Here is a 13,708-nt window from a genome sequence, read left to right on the forward strand (position 1 = left end):
CGGCAGAGGTCTGTAGGGCAAAACAACAGAACTCTGGCACAGAGCATCTAGCTGAGATTTCCAGGCCATTAAGGGACCTTTGACCTCACTTCCGGCCAGCAGAGTAGGAAGCAGTGGAGTGCTGTGGGAGGTGGGGGGGTGGGGATGGGGGGAGATGCATCTCTGGGGGCCCTGTGATCACCATTGCCAGCAACCATATAACCACAGCAACCATCATCCAATCTACTGTTCTGGGGTATCATGGATTTCTAATTGACCATCATTACTGAGATAAGTGAAGGGGATGCTGGGAGAGGTGAGGGCCTGTGCTATGGGTGCCATTTTCTGCCATTAGAAATAGCGGCAGCCGTCTTGATTTACATAAGGAATGCCATCTTGAAGCATAGTGCAGACTCCATTTCAACACTTTTACTGTTGTGCATCCTTATTAACCCCTATTTCTGCTTATTAACACTGCCCTTTCCTGAAAGACAGTTACATGTGCCATCTTGCGGTCAGTTAGGCTAGTTAACCCTTAATTGCCTGTAGGGCTAACAGGCTATCTATAATTCAATTTTCTGTCACTGCCTCCCTGATGGAGAACCCAAAAAATAAAAATAAAAAACAAGGTTAAGTAAAGGAAGTGGTAGTAGCAGTAGCCAACCCTTTCAAGAGACATGGACCGAAATGTATGGCATTATAGAAAAAAATGGCAGATCATTTTGAATTCTATGTACTGAAACAGTAGTAAGCAGAATGTGGAATATAAGTAGACATTTTGAAACTAATTATTCCCGGCTTTTGAAAAAAAAATGAGGATGAAAGGAAGAATTTCCATGCAGCTACACCTTTATAAGAGCCAATCTAATTCCATCTTCCAATTTGTAAAAGGCTCTACAAATTTAATATCTTGAAGTTTGAACATTGCTCACTCCATAGCTCAGCATGGAAAAGCACTCAGTGAGGGAGAATTTATTAAAGAAACTCTCCTGAGATGTGTACCAGTTCTATTTCAAGATATACAGAATAAAGATGCAATTATTAAGAGAAGATCTGAGTTACCACTCAGTAGAAATATCATAAAAGGCCAAATAATGAGACTTAACACAAACAAGCAACATCAATTAAAGAGAGACATAAGTAATTGTGAATATTTTTCGATCTCTCTTGATGAAACTACTGATGTCACATCACATGCTCAGTTGGCCATTATTAGTTGATATTCTGATGGTCTCACCAGGAGAGGAAGAGTTGATAAAGTTAGTATCAGTGCATTCTGTGACCTAAGCATTGATATCTCTAAAGTCGTGTCAGTGACAACAGATGGGGCACCAAACATGGTAGGGAAAAAAATCACATTTGTCAAATTTTTTTTCAGAAGCTATTGGACATCTGATTGTGCCTTTTCATTGTATTATCCATCAGGAGGCTTTATGTGCCAAGGCAAGATTCACCGACTTACATGACTTAATGTCAATTGTTACAAAAATAGTTAATTTAATAGCTGCTCGCCCCCTTCACAAGCGAGAATTTTCTACACTTTTACTGGAGGTTGATTCCACCTACAGTGGACTGCTGATGTACAATAATGTAGGATCTGGGAAACTTTCCTCAGCTCAATGATAAGTGAGTCAACACCCTGATGTTTTTTACAGATCTCTCTGTTCATATTAATGAACTGAATTTAAAATTACAAGGTTTTGGCAAAAGTATTGATGTTATGATTGGATACATAAAAGCTTTTGAAAGTAAACTTAAGATTTTCAAGCAAGATGTAGAAACTAAAACTTAAAAGTATTTGTCTTGAGTAACAAAGTATTTTGAGAAAGCCAGTGCAACTGTACAAAATGAAATGGAACCCTTGTATTTAAAGTACTAGCATGTTTTAGACTTGTTACTTGACCAGTTCAGTGATAGATTTAATCAATTTAGAAGCCTAGAATAAACCATGAAAATAATTAAGTATCCTGATGTAGTAGTCTACAATAGTTTGGAATTAAATGGTTTCCAATGGATGCAAATTGATGATTTAGAGATGCGATTTGCAGAATTTCAAGACAGCATCTGGACTCAGGTGTTTGTCGACTTGAGGTCAAAGCTTGAGAATCTGGAAAGCTGCCTCTTGGAGAATCAAGAGGAGTGCCATTTTGAATAGGAAATTTGGAGTGCCTAGAACTGATTACCAGACACTTTTAGTACCCTGAAAAATATAGCAATGGCTTTACTCACAATTTCCCCCCTCTATGTACTTTTGTGAGATCTTATTCTCAGCACTAAATAATATCAAGACCAACTTCATCTGGTTGACAGTTGAAGTTAGCAGCACTTGCTTGGGCTTGAAGTGTACAAAATACCAACCTTCAGTTGAAGATTTAGCGGCTAAATGAATTTTCATTAGCCAATGAAATTCAGCAACAAAAAAGGCACTAATAGGCAGATCAGTTAAAGAATTCCCCCTCCTCCTCACTTATCTTAGTTCATGGCACCCCACACAAGTTAAATAATATCAAGACTAGCAAAAGAAATCAACTGGCAGATGAACAAAGAAGTCACTAAGCAAGTAAGTTAAATAATTAGTTTTTTGGTTTATTAAATATAGTTATATATTACAATTATACATTTTTGTTATTTAAACTATAAATATAACAAAATTATGGTTTTTTTCTCAAAGTGACACACCACATGAGTTATGCTCGGTTTTTTGACAAATTTTGACACACCGAGCTCAAAAGGTTGCCCATCACTGGGATAGGACAAGATATTTAACCTAACACACTAAATATTTTGCTTCATCCTCTGGATCAACCCAGGCAGGGCTAATTAATCCTCAGCCAGAGGGGCCTCAGCCTTAAGCAGATGACCCAGTGATGAATAAAGTCCTTGGACTTCAGCCACAGAAGCCTGTCCCAGGATAATCCCTTCAGAAAATCCAGGAAGGAGTCAGTCTTTTTCACTCACCCATGTGGTAGTAGTCCAAGGTCCTCAGCCTGAGCTCCTCCAGGGTCCAGTTCAAGGCAAAAGAGAGCATCCCAGGAAATTCTGGCCACTTTTAAAGACCATTCCTTTCATCACTTCCTGTGCCTTCCTTCCATTTTACTACCAATTACAGCTAAAGTTTTGCTTAGGACTGCCCAGGGGGCAGTCAGTCAATTCTGATTTGTTACCCACTTTCATACACATGGGCTACAGACCTCACTCACTCAAGTGTAAGTGTATAGGCTTTTGGCGATTAAATCTAAAGATGGACAGGGTAGAATTAATCCCATCTTCACACTTGCGTCTTAGAATCAATACAGTGTATTGGTTCTAAGGGAGAAGAGTGGTCAGGGTTGGGCAATGGGGGGACTTGCCTGGTGTCATACAGCTAAGAAATGTCAGATTTGAAACCAGGATTTCCTGTCTCCAGGTCTGGCTCTCAATTCATGGAGCTACCTAGCTGCTCCCTTACTGTGCTTTTATTTTATTATAGTTCATATTATTATAATTAGTAGATTTAGCACTGAAAAGGACCCCAAATGAAGAAACTGATTTGCCAAAGGTTACACAACTAGTATATGACAGAGCTGGGATTGAATTTAGGTCCTCTAACTCCAGAACTAGTACTCTTTCCATCAAACAATACTGCCTCTGGGAAGTTGATTATGCAAGGTCATAATGTGGAAAGTAGCAGAAAATGACTCTAACTCTTTTTCTAATGCCTTTTCACTGTCCTGGGATGGCTCTCAATTAAAGGACTAAGATTATCCTCATAATGACTTTTGTCTCTGTCCTTACACACAGAGATGAGGAGATGAAGGGTCCTTCCAAAGAGCTTTGTAAAACACTCACTGGAGCTGTCCCTAAGGGAAGTGTTATGGGATTTTATTTTGTTTACTCAACATCTACCCAAACTCCACTGGACGATTCTATTTGACTCTCTGAGCATTTGGCTGGCAATACAGAGAACGTATGCAGTAACATGTTAATTTATGTAGCAAGGCTAGTCAGTATGTTGTTGAAAGTGTTATAAAGAAAAAGGGGTCCTAGGGAGATATAGGTATACAGTTATGTGAATGTATCTCTGTATTCTCCCTAGTTGCAGAAGATGGAGGAACACCAACCCGGACCACCTTTGATGGTTGTTATAATTTCCCCTTTTCTCTAACAGTTGCCCAGGGAGGACCCCGAAAGGTTAGGTGGATGGGTAACCCTTTCAGGTCCCACCTGGGATTGGATAAATTATTATAGGACTTTGATTTGCCTTGGATCACATTTGGTATCTGATTGCGTTAGCTCCCTCCCCAAAGGTCGTGATATAAAGACCACTCAGGAAGGTACTTGTTAAACACTCTTTATCTATAATCTATAATCAGGGAAAGGATAAACAGGATAAGGAATGGGGATTGGAGACCCTGTCAATCTAATATCTATAACTAGTTGACAATCAGGACTGGAGGTTATTGATCTAGTAAAAGCTGGAGCTTTATTCTCCACTATCCCTCTGGCCCAGCCTGGACACAGCCAAGCCAGAGAATAGGAACTGCTGTTGATGCAGCTGTGTTGGTGATATTATTCTCTCAGCTTTCCACTATCACTGTTTGGTGATGTACTAGCTCTCACAGTCTTCAGGAACTATAGTCAGATTTTTCTACCCTCTTCTTCATAGACCTCCCAGCCTCCCTTCACCACCCAGACACTCAGAGACCTAAAAAGCTAGGAAGATTCAGAGACCTAAAGACCTAAGAGACCCAAAACCAAAAAGACCAAAGACCAAAAGACCAAAGACCCCTTCAAATGGCTGTCAGGGGAATTTATACTGCCTGGCCAACCGACATTTGCCCCTGGCTCATGGCATCTTGGAACATTCTATGCCTTCCAACTGCCTCCCCTGTCATTCAAAGGTGCATCCATCATTTCCCAGCATGTGAATATAACAAAAGCTATCCAACAGCTCCAGGAATCTGATAAGGGGACGGCTAGGTAAGAAAGAATCTGGAGACTGTCTGTCAGCTCATGACTGCTTGCTCTGACCAGCAATGAGCTTGAGATTTTATTATATATAACAGTATTCAAAAAAACCCTTTCACACAAGGTACACAGGAGTTTGCGGCTGCACAGACACAGAATTACCTCACCATTAGTATATAGTTTTACAAAGAATTTTCTCATAAAGATTATGCTGTATGAGATAATGTCCAAGGCCAGAAATGAGCCTCACTTTATCTAAAAGTTATTATAGTAAAAAGCTTCCATATTTCAAAGGATACATTAAAGAAGTCTTTGAGATTATGTGGGGTGTGGGGTGGAAAGTACCTAGCTGAGTAGGAAGGGTGTCTGTCTCTGCCTACTTTGACCCTGGCTGTCTATGAAGAGATTACAGGGCCAGGCCAGCTTAATTTCTGCCTCTCTGACTTGGAGAGAAACTGTTAACTCCTTGATTGCTAGTTTACTATAGAGTACTTTAAATGCTTTCTATAAAACTTAAAGCTGTCTTAAAGAATTTAGATTGATATGTTTTCAATAATAAAAGGAGCCTGGAATACTATTGTGTTCAAAGGAATAATAAACCGGAGGAATTCTATGTGAACTGGAAAGACCTCCAGGAATTGATGCAGAGTGAAAGGAGCAGAGCCAGAAGAACATTGTACACAGAGACTGATACACCGTGGTAAAATCGAATGTAATGGACTTCTGTACTAGCAGCAATGCAATGACCCAGGACAATTCTGAGGGATTTATGGAAAAGAACGCTACCCACATTCAGAGGAAGAACTACAGGAGTGGAAACACAGAAGAAAAACAACTGCTTGGACACTTGGGTTGAAGAGGACATGATTGGGGATGTAGACCTGAAAAGACCACACCAATGGAACTATCAATAATACGTAAATAAGTCTTGACTGACTACACATGTTAAAACCAGTGGAAATGCAAGTTAGCTACAGCAGGGGTGGGGGTGGTGAGGTGTTGGGGCGGGGAGTAGGGTTGAGGGGGTGAAGGGTAAAGTAAAAACATGACTTATGTAACCATGGAAAATTTTTCTAAAAATAAAAAATTATAAAATTAAAAATAATAATAATAATAAAAGGAGCCACAGAGAAGGGTCAAAGGTTTTAGTTAGGCCATCCATTCTGTGACCTAATTTTCAGTTCACAGAAACCAGTGTAGAGACTTTGCAAACTACATTGGTCCTAATGGGATCCATAGATTATACTAACAGACCTTATTTCTCTGAGTGGCTTCCAACAGTATATCAAACTACTATTATTCTTCTTCCTTCATTTGCTGGAAATGTGATGGCTTGAGGTTCATCTTCACCACTTATTAGCTATGTGATAATGAAAAAAATCATTTTGTCTATGTTTCCTCAGCTATAAAAATAAAAATAAAGACATTCACTCCTTTTATCACAGGTTCATTGTAAGAAAATCCTTTTGCAAATCTCATTAAAAAATTATGGCAATTCATAATTGTCTAGCTGGTAAGCAGGACCAGGTGGCAGGGGCATTGCCATACTCTCTTACTTGCCCCCACTTTTGCAGGTGACTTTCTAGTGAATGGTGAAGCTCATCCCCTATGAAGAATGATTTCCCCTTCAAACCATCCATGGAACTGTGTAATTAGAAATCTTTAACCCTTGGACTTCATTTCTCAGAATCCTTTTCCCTTTGTCCACATAGGGTCCTTATGTATTGTAAATAAGTTTGCTGAAACCCCGCCCTCTTGCTCTTTTTTCCCAAGTGCTTGGCTAGGAAAGCTGCCTTTTCTCAGGCTTTTACTTTTGTCTTTTTATTCCTTTTACTTCAAGTTATTATTAATAAATATTATTAAATATAATATTTGGAGTTATTTTATTTAATTTTTACGCTTACAGAAGAACATAATGAGACAGTAAATGACCAAGGAACTGGTTCTCAATAAGGCAGTCAGCCTTCTTTTTACAGTCTCCTAGCCTTCCCCAGACAAAGCTACTAAATCATTTATCTAGAATGATATGGCTGTAGAATTCATTCCCTGTTCTGAGAAGCTGTGAAAAATGAATCAATAATTTTCTTTTTTTTTTCATTCTAAGCCCCCAGTAATCAGGTTGCTAGCCAAATATATTGCAATGCAGTAATTAACTACCTTTATCTCAGAAACAGGACAAATAAAACAAAAGGGCAGGAGAGGAAAGAAGATTCACCTGCTCTGGTCTCAACAACCTGAGTGGTCCCAGAAAATTAGTATCTGTTTTGCATTGCTTATAAATGGTTCAGTTCCATAGTCCCCAAACTGGAGTCTAGTTCTAAGATATTATGGGTGATACTTCATCCCTGGTACAACTGACCTTCTGTCCAATCCCCTGATTTTCATGTTTTGGGTTTTGATCTGAGAAACTTGCTCCTGGGCTGACAAAATCTTTCCTTCCCCACGTGGCATTAGTTTCACCTTCATCTCCAGCCTTTAAAATGAGATTAAGGGACAGTCTAGGTTCTGGGTTAAGATGGTGGCAGAGTAAAAAGCAGCACTTAACCTCTCCTGACCGAAGCAAAAAGGACTTCTCAAGGGACATAAAAACAAAACCAGTCAAACGGAGGGACCCCACAACAGGGTGCAGCATGGAAGGTACGTGGAATCGTGGCATTTCCATGCTATAAAGGGGTGAAACAGCTCTCACTAAATCGCGGGCTGAGCAACCACCCCCCCCGGGCCCCCACACACACCACCAGCAGCGCCGAAGCCAGCTAAAAAGAAATAGAGCAAGTTTGGGGCACCCATTGAGTCACTGGCAGCTCCAGGGCCTGCTCCTGAGAGCAGCAAGATTTAGGACCCCAAAAAGCTGAGGAACGCACACAGACTCTGAGCGTGGACGCAGAGCGTAGACGCAGGTGGAGACGCAGGCGGAGGAGGACACAGGCTGGAGCAAAGGCTCAGAAACCCTGAGTGGGGAACAAGTGCAGACGGGTATATGACTGTGGAAGCAGCACCCTGAGACTTGTAAAGGAGCCTCCTGCAGAGGATCAAGCAAGAGGGTCCACCAGGGGGCTTGACCTTGGAAAAAACCAGACCTCAGACCTCAGGAGCCAAAAGACCGCAGACAGACCCTGAGCGTGAGGATAAAGCTGAGAAGCTGCTGGGCTAATGATGGCTACCCAGATCCAAGAAGTCCAGAAGAAAGAGAGAAACATTAACAACGAGAAGAAGAAATCTTTAGCACTCGACAACTTTTACACAGAGAAAATCCAGACTACCAAGCAATCAGAAGAGGAGAAAAAACAAGCAATCACATCTGAACCATCCCAAGAAAATCAAAACTGGTCACAAGCTCTTGAAATGTTCAAAACTGAGATGATAAGAAAGTTGGAAAAGATTTGGTGAGAGAAATGGGAAGTAGCTCAAAAGGAAATCAGGCAAGAAAATAATAGTTTAAAAGGCAGAATCTCGCAATTGGAAAGTGAGGCAAGTCAACTGAAGACCAGAAATGACCAGATTGAAAAGGAAAACCAAAAGATTATAGCCGAAAACCAGTCCTTAAAGGCTAGAATCGAACAATTAGAAGACAATGATCTCTCAAGACAACAAGAACAAATAAAACAAAGCCAAAAGACTGAAAAATAGAAGGAAACATGAAATATCTCAATGAGAAAGTGACAGACCAAGAAAACCAGTCTAGAAGAGACAGTTTGAGAATCATTGGTCTTCCAGAAAAACCAGAAATTAATAGAAACCTGGACTCCATACTAAAAGAAATTATTCAGCAAAATTGCCCTGAAATCCTACAACAAGAGGGAAATATAGACATTGAAAGGATCCATAGAACACCCATGACATTCGATACAGATAAGAAAACTCCCAGAAATATAATTGCCAAATTCAAGAGCTTCCAAGTAAAAGAAAAAATCTTACAAGAAGCCAGAAAGAGACAATTCAAATATCAAGGAGCACCAATCAGGATCACATAGTATCCGGCAGACTCCACGCTAAAAGACCGCAAAGCTTGGAACACAATATTCAGAAAGGCAAGAGAGATGGGTCTTCAGCCACGGATCAAATACCCATCAAAATTGACTATATATTTCCAGGGGAAAGTATGGGCATTCAACAAAATTGAATATTTTTGGTATTTGCACAGAAAAGACCAGGGCTAAATGGAAAGTTTGATATCCAACCACAAAAATCGAGACAAACATGAAAAGGTAAATATGAAACAGAGGAGAAAGAAAGAAAACTCATAATTTTTTTAATTTGCCTTTTTAAGGGCCTCAGTAAGATCTAATTATCTGTATTCCTATGTGGAGAAATGCTATGTATAATTCTCTGTAGTGAACTCCATTCACTATTAAGTATTCACTATTATAGTGGTCGGAAGAATGATTTATGGGGAGAGGGTGGAGTGCTAAATGGTCTAAGATGATATGGGTGGTGGAAAAAAGGAGGGTGAATGGAGGGGGACACGAGGAGAAACTTGAGAGAATAAGAAAAATAGGATAATCTATTACACAAAAAGAGGGCATGGGATGGGGAGGGGACAAATACTATTATAAGAAGGAGAGGAAGAGAGCAACAAGAGGTAATTTTTAAACCTTACTCTCAGTGTAATCAACTTGGAGAGGGAAGAGTAGCTATACTATCCATTGGGATTTAAAACTCTTATCTAACCCTACTGAGAAAGTCAGAAGGGATAAACCAAGGGGAGCAGGGGAGTGGGGAGGTCAAAAGAGGGAGGGGAGAAGAAGGGGGAGGGAACTTATTAGGCCTTCAAAACAAAAGAGGGGAATAACATCTCACACCCTACACCAAGATAAATTCAGAATGGGTGAATGACTTGAATATAAAGAGGGAAACTATAAATAAGTTAAGTGAACACAGAATAGTATACTTGTCAGATCTCTGGGAAAGGAAAGATTTTAAAACAAAGCAAGAGTTAGAGAAAATCACAAAATGTAAATTAAATGGTTTTTATTATATTAAGCTAAAAAGCTTTTGTACAAACAAAAACAATGTAGTCAAAATCAAAAGGGAAACAACAAATTGGGAAAAAATCTTTATAATGAAAAACTCTGACAGGGGTCTAATTACTCAAATATACAAGGAGTTAAAGCAATTGTATAAAAAATCAAGCCATTCCCCAATTGATAAATGGGCAAGAGACATGAATAGGCAATTTTCAGGTAAAGAAATCAAAAGTATCGATAAGCACATGAGAAAGTGTCCTAAATCTCTAATAATTAGAGAAATGCAAGTCAAAACAACTCTGAGGTATCACCTCACACCTAGCAGATTGGCTAAAATGAAAGAAGGAAAGAGTAATGAATGCTGGAGGGGATGTGGCAAAATTGGGACATTGATGCATTGCTGGTGGAGTTGTGAACTGATCTAACCATTCTGGCTGGCAATTTGGAACTATGCTCAAAGGGCTATAAAAGAATGCCTGCCCTTTGATCCAGCCATACCATTGTTGGGTTTGTACCCCAAAGAGATCATAGATAAACAGACTTGTACGAAAATATTTATAGCTGTGCTTTTTGTGGTGGCTGAAAACTGGAAAAGGAGGGTATGCCCTTCAATTGGGGAATGGCTGAACAAATTATGGTATATGCTTGTGATGGAATACTATTGTGCTAAAAGGAATAACAAACTGGAGAAGTTCCAGGTGAACTGGAAAGACCTCCAGGAACTGATGCAGAGTGAAAGGAGCAGAGCCAAAAGAACATTGTACACAGAGACTGATATACTATGGTAAAATCGAATGTAATGGACCTCTGTATCAGCAGCAATACAAAAACCCAGGACAATTCTGAGGGATTTATGGTAAAGAACGCTACCCACATCCAGAGGAAGGACTGCAGGAGAGGAAACATATAAGAAAAATAGCTGCTTGAATGCATGGGCTGGGGTGAACATGATTGAGGATGTGGACTCGAAACTACCACACCAATGCAACTACCAACAATTTGGAAATAGGTCTTGATCAAGGACACATGATAAAACCAGTGGAAATGTGGGTCGGCCATTAGTGAGGGGAATACGGGGGGTGAAGGGGAAAGTAGGAGCATGAATCATGTAACCATGTTAAAAATGAATATTAATAAATGTTTAAAAATTTTTTTAAAAAGCCCCAAAAAAATGAGATTAAGGAAAGAAGAAATGTTGGTCAGGATTTTTGCCTTACTGCAAATTTATCTTTCCAGGATTATGACTCTTTGATAGTGCCAAAAAGAAGGCTACATTCATGTGAACAATTTAGATTTTTATGTTTATGTCTAATCACTCCTTCCACTGCTTTAAAAGTTTCAGGACAAGAACCTTCTTCTTATCTAAACTAATAAGCATTTGGTAAACTTTTTTGGTACTATTACAGAAAAATAAATGTTTTAGGCTTTGAGGGCTAAGAAATAAAATCAAGGATGTTAAATAGGTACAAAAAGAGGGTGAAAAACAAATTTCCACGAATTTTTATTAGCAAAATTCAAAATACAAAAACAATAGTCTATTAATGGGAAGAATGGAATGCTTTTTTGGGAAGAATAACATTTCACTTAATCATGATTCAAATCAAGTTTTCTTTATGGTCAAATGTTCATCTATTAATGTTGATCTGTATCAAGTTTTCATGTATTTAATCTTCAAAAATGTCTTTTCATACAGATTTGATATTCATTTGTTTTTTAGTCACATCTGACTCTTCTTGACCCCATCTGGGATTTTCTCAGCAGAGACACTGAAGTAATTTGCTGTTTCCTTTACCAACTCATTTTACAAATGGGGACCTGAGGCAAACAAAGTTAAATGACTTTGCCTAGGATCACACAGTCTGAGACTTGTCTTGAACTCAGGAAAGAGACTAACTTTTCTGATTCCAGGCCTGGCCCTCTATTTGCTGTGCTAATACTAATGAACAATATTTTATTTTATTTTTAAGTTTTTATTTTGAATCATGAACAATATTTTAATTGAACATATCTCAATGATATTGTTTGGAAGGCATTTGTGGAATATGGAATTCTATTAGATTCTTTTCTTGAAATTTGCCTTTTAGTACTGTAGATCAATAACTTACAAGTGAAGGTTAAGTAGATGATCCTTAATTACACAGTTAAATCATGGTTAGATGGTGAGATGCCACAAAGTAGGTGGCAATGGCTTAACCATATATGTGTTGTAAAGGCCATTAGAGTCTATTCTATCCTTATCAAGGATGTTTCCTTAAAGTTTATTTACTTTCTTATTCATCTTATCTTTAATGTTGGTTTTTTCATCTGAGAAGCTATAGCATGTCTAGTGGTCATACCATGGCAAAACCATCTCAATGGGCAGGCTAAAACAGGTTGAGGGAAACAAACAGACCTCAGACCTTTTGGTGAGTTAAGGGTATAATAAGTGGGTAAACAGGCTGATATTAGGGGAGCTGGTGGTACCAGTGAATCTCCAGGACCAGAGAACCTACAACTGCAGTATTTGCTGATCTGAGATAGCCAGGGAAGTGTGGGCCTGAGCTGAGATGTCTAGTCAGTCTCCCTGCTGTCTGTAGGCTCCTTTAAGGTGAGGAGTGAGGAGCTCCTCCCTGCTGGAAAGAAAGCAGAAACCAACAGGAAGTGAAGCTGCCTCACTTCCTGAATAAAATGGATGCTTGTCCAATACCCCCTCTAAAGTCAGTTGCTTATCTTCCCTCTCCACACCCCTTTAGCCCTGGAAGATGTTATAAATGACTATGGAATCTCTCAGTATCAGGCTAAGGGTTTATTTAAACACAAGGGGAAAGCTGAGGGAAGAGGGTTAGGGTCTAGAGAAGCTGTTGATAAGGGTGTCTGGCAAATATTGGCAGAGGGCCTCAGAAGGTAAGATCAGGCTGAGGGAACCAGCCCCTCAGCCAGGGATAATTTCCACTGCCCTGCTGTTAAGTGGTCCACCAACTAGACACATGAGGTTGATGATTTGGCTTAGGGGTGTCCCTGGCTAGGCTAACTTAACTAATTCCTGCCCACTGTTCCACAACCCACCAACCATACCTCCCAGGGCCCCAAGGGGAACCCCAGAGGGTAGCTGGATGTCTGGGTGAGGTCAAGGAAATCAGAAGCCCCAGGTTGGTTCTCCAGGGGTATTTATAGTCCCAACTCCAACAGTCAGGTCTTGAGACTCGCACTAGCTGAGCCAAAGTTCCATTCCCCTAACTGCCAGGATTGCCTAGGGTAATTTTGCAAATGTAAGAGATCTTGCATAAATCCTGCATTACAGGGGGGTATCCATCCCAAGCATGTAAAGACTTCCTGGACAGATGAGAGTAAGTCATTCCAATGGTTATGAAGATGAATGAAAAAAATGCTAAGGAGAACACAGCTTGGTCAGACATTAAAGATGCCAAGGTTCTGCGTTCCAGGCCATCATCAGTCCTGACTTTTGTTTTGTCACTGGACCTCAAAGAATCTAGAAGAGAGAATGAGGATGATGACTGTGCAATTCTGCCTCAGTTAAATCCTCATCATATCATTGGTTTCCCTCAAAAATGAAAACAAAACAAGAATAGAGTTAAATGGATTTTGAAATATGGAGGTTTCTTTTTCACTTGCATCAAGGTTCAAAAACTGCTGGAACCTATAGTTTGAGCTCAGAATACATATCTACTGCAAATTTGTGTAGAGATTTTGTTTCTTGTTTTACTTTTTTTTTTTTTTCCTTGAAGAGACTTTATTTTTTTTTAATATTTATTAATATTCATTTTTAACATGGTTACATGATTCATGCTCCACCTTTCCCCTTCAACCCCCCCCCC

At 39.6% G+C, this 13,708-nt stretch overlaps 2 pseudogenes; one reads left to right on the plus strand and one right to left on the minus strand.

Annotated features, from left to right (window-relative positions):
• Nucleotides 1–13,708, plus strand: part of LOC123246242 — a 194,633-nt pseudogene that overhangs the window by 134,007 nt on the left and 46,918 nt on the right.
• Nucleotides 12,042–12,136, minus strand: LOC123248273 (annotated as a pseudogene).

This window comes from Gracilinanus agilis, chromosome 4 (assembly GCF_016433145.1).
Source record: "Gracilinanus agilis isolate LMUSP501 chromosome 4, AgileGrace, whole genome shotgun sequence".
Taxonomy (NCBI): domain Eukaryota; kingdom Metazoa; phylum Chordata; class Mammalia; order Didelphimorphia; family Didelphidae; genus Gracilinanus; species Gracilinanus agilis.